This window comes from Thalassophryne amazonica, unplaced genomic scaffold (genome assembly GCF_902500255.1).
Source record: "Thalassophryne amazonica unplaced genomic scaffold, fThaAma1.1, whole genome shotgun sequence".
NCBI classification, from domain to species: Eukaryota; Metazoa; Chordata; class Actinopteri; order Batrachoidiformes; family Batrachoididae; genus Thalassophryne; species Thalassophryne amazonica.
Genome location: NW_022986245.1, coordinates 31,309 through 37,308, shown reverse-complemented (window position 1 = coordinate 37,308; position 6,000 = coordinate 31,309).

Below are 6,000 nucleotides of genomic sequence, written 5' to 3'. Positions count from 1 at the left end.
AGTTTTAAGCAGAAATGAGGCCGTTTTAAGCAGAATCGCTGTGAAATTCCGTGACGCTTTGAAATGGCCGATGCACAGTGAACGCATCAGCTAGCAGCTTGTTTAGCGGTGGCACTCTGATGGCTTCCGCTGCCATTTAAGATGAAATAATGATGAATTTATGTGGAAATGACTGTTTTACAAAAGCTTCAGATATCTGTCACTGAGATAGATGATGACTGGAGGCAGTCTGAAGCAGAAACAAGGTGAACTGCGTCTAATGACGCATGCACAGATGCAAAAAGTGGACCAATTTTTAGGAGGAATCATTCAGTCGGCGACACCGGATTGCAGATTTTGTGGCTGTCTGAATTCCACATACAAATTCCAATTTGATGTATATTATGGATTCTATTCCAATTACATTTTTCCCACAAATCTGATTGGTTAATCGTGTAGGTTTCAGACTGTATAATATCGGGTGTAAGGTCAAAAAGAGTCAATAATGGCGCTGTGAGCTGAGAAAGTCACATACTGACGACGATGCCAAAATGAGTGAATTTAAGCTACCATACGGAAGTATTGATGTGGATTCTGATACAGAATTACCGTTTCACATTTGATGGATTACTCCGCACCCTGACTGCTGTTGGAGCAACGCTGCCTAGGCTTGAAGATCAGCCTCGCCGACCGAATTACCTACAGAAAAATAAACCGTGCAAACGGTGGAATTGGATTAGAATGGGAATAACCCCCTTGTGTCTGATGATTTGCGACAGAAAGCTCAATTTGCGACTGTATAACCAGCATGAACATCCACAAATCAGACACAACAGGGTTATTCCCTAATTATATCTCAACAAAGAACAGCCCTATCATTCAACTATTCACATTTTACCTCATGAAAAGCTGCACCAAATATGACCTTGACTTTTGAAGGACAAAGGTAAAGGTCACAGTCAAACAAAAGGTCAAATGAACTTAATTCACTTAATTGGCGATAACTTCAGATCTAATCACAGAGACTTGCGACTTGATTCATATTTGAGCTTATGAACAAAAAAGCCACCACATATGACCTCAACCTTGACTTTTGACCTTGAAAAGTTTGCCTAGGATTGGAGGTTTTTTTTGATTATTTAAAAACAAGCTCATTTCCTAGGATCACCAAAATCAACAGACTTCATCCTCAGGGGGCCATGACTGTTTGCAGATAATTTAAAATGAATCGGATGAAAGCTCTTGGACTTAACGCACTAATGTGAAAACTAGAGCCCGACCGATCAATCGGCCAGCCGATATTATCGGCTGATATAAGCCCTTTTCAAAGTACTCACCATCGGCCGAAATGTTGCCGATAAATTCTCATAAACGGAACAGTTACTGAAATAATGTTTGTGTTGGCAATGTAAAATGTCTTTGCACCATTTGTCCAGTAGATGGAGCTCTGACTCCATTCAACTGAGAGCTGCTTACACCCCTGCTTAAATGTGTTCATCACCTGTCCCCGTAGTTCGCCGTCACACTGCACTGATCGGCTGACAAAAGCATACAAGTAAGTTTATAAAGATGCTGTTTGTAATAACTTTGCGATTACATTCACCCCACATTTCTCCCGTTTCAGTTCACCTCAGTTCGATTAACTCAGTTTATGTAGTAATGTGTCAAATGTGCTTCATTGCATTGGTCACACTTTTTATTAAGCCCACGTTGTGTAGACCTTATTTCTAGCATGAAAAACTTTTGTTTACTGCTAAGAGGTTGAAACATTCAGATTCACTCGTCGTCCAGAAGGGTTCTGGGAGTTACTGCCTGTTACGACATAATTTTGGACCGTTACGCTTATTTTGGACTGTGTAATCAACCATTTCTGCAGCGCGACTCCAGTTTGAAGCGTGAATCACTGAAGCAATGCTTCGATTCAATGGCTCGTGGCTCTTTGATTCGCTGCTCTTCAAAAGCGGTAAGTCCGCTTCTTAACCCCTCTCAAAGCCATTAAAATATCATGAGTCATTTTTGTGTGTATTAAAGTCATTAACTGGGACTCATGTCTTGTTGCAGTCAACAAACGAGAATCGTCCTCCGTTCCTTTGTCACAGATTCAAACGATGCACGGCTCTGTGCTGAGACAGAGTCTGCTCGGAATTAATAACTTCAAAACGAATCACCGCTTTAAATAAAATGACACCTCTTACAAACATTGCAATACAGACAAACTACAATCGACCAAAACGCCTTTTCCTCCCAAAGTGAGACGTCTATGAGCTGTAGAGCTCAGCTCAGATACTGAAAGACATTCATGCCACTAATAATGTCTGAAAGGAAATGCTTTTGACAAAAACTAACAGATTTTATTTCTGTTTATGTCCAGAGATCAAGGATCCACCATGTAGAGTTTATTATGTCCAGAGTTTAAGGATCCAGTAACCAATTTCATATTTATTTACTTTAAGACTCAATAAAATGTTTTTCAATTTCAATGTAATCAGCTTATAAAGCACCAAATTACAACAAAAGCCGTCTCAAGGTGCCTCACACAGAACAGTTCAACATAAAAAAAAATTTAAATTTTATTGATTATAGATTTATCGGCTATCGGCAAATCGGCCGATTTATCGATTATCGGCATTTTTTTCATCCAAATATAGTTATCGGCATCAGCCTCAAAAAATCCATATCGCTCGGGCTCTAGTGAAAATGTGCAGTGGTGGACACGGTGGCAGTCCATGAGAAGCCATAATATCCCTGACTCATCGTTTGGGGATATAAATAGTACCACTGCATTCCTCATCCTTAAAAATGTAGGATTAGGCACCGGGATCAAGACCCTTGGTGTTCTAGAGTCTGAGCTGCTAATAAAACAATAATGCATAGCGGCCATCTTGGAAAATGGCTGCCTCTGTGATGCCCCTATAGCCAACAATGATCTTCAGGGTATGTTCGAACACTGTGCCAAATTTCATGGTTTTATCAACAAAGTCACGATTCATCCACATACGAGGGGGGTTCATTAAAGATTTCCCCTGACCCACTTCTGGTTACTGTAGGAGTCTGAAATTGCACAAGTGTTCCAATACTTTTGGAGGGCACAGTATCCTAACCTTATGATGAGTCCAAAACGAGTGTGGTATTATTACTGTTTTGATTAAAATGTTTCATTTTCACTGTTGCTGCACTTTGTGGAAAATCAAAGCCATATCGTATATCATATTGATACGACAATATTGAGATACGATAATTTGGCCATATTGTACAGCCCTACTGTCAACTAGCTGAAAACTTTGAATACTAATTTACATCTTAAAGTGGCAGGGGGTTAAGAGGGCTGTAATTAGGGGGGGTCTGGGGTGCTGAAAGGCAAAAAAAAAAAAGGCAGTGACTATTCCCACGGCCCATGTCCGTGTCCATTCGCACGGCAAGACTGGTGGCAAAACTTGGAACTACTTGTATAAACAAACATACTGCATTCAAGATGTCTTAACTCCTTTAATATTTTTCGATTTTGATTCTTTTTTTATTCGGCCATGTCCATAACTCTCATTTTACTAGTCGCACGGCAAGACTCTGGTGGCAAAAGGCCGACCCTATTCGAACGGCGGCCGTGTCCATAACTCTTATTTAATGTAGTATGTTTGTGTGACCGCGACGGCGGTGGGATCAAACCCAGACGGCTTGCACTAAAGACCATTCTTCTACCAGGTCAGCCAAAGAGGAATCCCCTGTTAGCCAAGCTAGCTTTAATGTCTTTTCAATCAGGACCCGGGACCTTCATCCCGCTACATTTGTTTATACAAGTAGTTCCAAGTTGGCAAAGGCTATACGCCCAACCATTTGGCAGACAAGTCATACATTGAACATTACACATCCCACCGTTGGGCAGATAAATATAATGACTTACCTTATTCGCCCAATCGTGACTGTGTATTTGACACGTTTTGTGCATCTAAACTATGTTTTTTTACACCACTTTTTAAGGCTCTAATATGTTGAATATTTGACACATTTAATGGCATCGTCTTTAATTACTGTGAAAACACCGCAATGAATCAAAACAGACAAACTTCATTAGCATTTTGAACAGAAGCCTATTAACGACGACAAAACAGTTTTTGAACAAAATGCTGCTTGTTGGCTGTAAGATGATGTTAGTTTGACACAGTTCCTGGGTGTGATGAGCCAAACAGAACCGCTTTAAATCACAGCCCCTCCACGGGGTGCAAACCCTCCCGCAGCCAGTGAAAAAATATCCGCCTTTTTTCCTGTTGAAACTGGAAGTGAGCTTAGATGCGTGCTCATTGGTCGGTTGTGGTTGGGCGTATATGCTCGCGTATTTACTTTATTTAACCAACGGTTGGGCGTATAGCCACTCCGTTCCAGGCACAAGTTTTACCACCAGAGTCTTGGCGTGCGAATAGCCAAATGAGAGTTATGGACACGGCAGCCGTGCGAATAGCCACTTCCAAAAAAAAGAAAAATGCTTACAAAGGTGGGGGGTTTGGGGGCAGCTGAAAGACTAATTATATATATATATATATACACACACACACACACACACACACACACACACACACACACACACACACAGACACAGCTCCTCCCCCCAGAAGATGAAAGGTTTTATCCATGCTAATGCTCCACCGAAACATTTACTCAAAAAAAGTCTGAAGGACCTAAATGACATAGTGAGATGCTGAAGAGCTTCACTCGTTCATGTTTGCGACATGTACATAATCAGAACTCCAACACAAACTAGCAGCTATCATTTGGATGTGGTGGAGTTGGTCTGAAATAAAGTTTAGTGGACAAACCTGCTGTGGATCAGCGAACTTCAGGCTTGAAAACTAGTTTCTTCTCTTCTTTAAATCCACTCGTTTCTTCTTGCTGCTCTTCGATCTGTTTGTTTCTACCAACTCAAATATCTCGGCTTCATTAGCAGCAGTTAGCTGCTGTTTCAACAACCTTCTCAGCTCTTCCACCTTTTCGCGCTAACTTCGCCTTTTCTTCTTCTTCCGGTTTACTGTCGACCTTTGTGCTTCTGGAGCTCTTCAAAAAACATATTCGAGGATCACAGAGTGAAGTTTGATCTGTTCACACAAGAGTTTCCAGCGTCTCCAGCTAACTAGCTTTAGCCTCGGAACACAACAGGAAACACTTCTTTAGATTTTTTTATGACAATTGTTAATCAACTTAAAGGTGCATTACCGCCCCATACTGGTCTGGAGTATGTACAGGAGAGTCAAAGCAACCCGGGGAAAAGGTGTGTTTTGGGAGCTTTATTTTCTCCATCAATCCTGCAATTAGAAGATATTCCAATATAAAAGATTGTGTACATTCTGTGTTTTTTGTCCTAAACAAGCTCCCACTGTTGTCTTTAAATAAATCCACTAATTTTCTTTTCTTTCTCTCTCATCGTTTGTGCTTTGTGTGGATCTTTTCTTCTCTGCTGTCTCATACTGAGGGATGTGAAAAGCTGCACCTGTGTGTCCATTCATTCTCTGGGTCTTTCAACCATCTCTGAATATGAACGGTTTGCACTGATGTTGATCTATATCGTTCTGTACTTTCACCCAACTTGTATCAACAGACAGCAGAATAAATGTCCAGGGAGGAACGACTGACAGTGACACAGTTGGATTTATACTTTAAGTGTGTCAAACCTGCAGTCTGCACTCTTGTATTTCTGATCCACCCAGAAATCTAATAATCAGTTTGTTGATGTTCCCATCAGTCCTGTAAAATCCTCTTTCCAGGATTAGAGTTATGATGACCCAATATGTGAGCAGGATCTGACCTCTCCTCAGTCTCAGCAACATTTCTCCCATTTCTACTTTCAAAGTTGACCTTTGTCACCTTTTCTGCTGTTTTTAACCCATAACTCCAGAACATTCGAGGCAAACTCGCACCATCATGCCTGCGACGTAGATGAGGTCCTGCGGCCTGACCCAGCTCGACGACGTGATGCTGCACAATGTGTGTGTGTGTGTGTGGTATACTTCAATAAATGAAAAGAACCATCACACC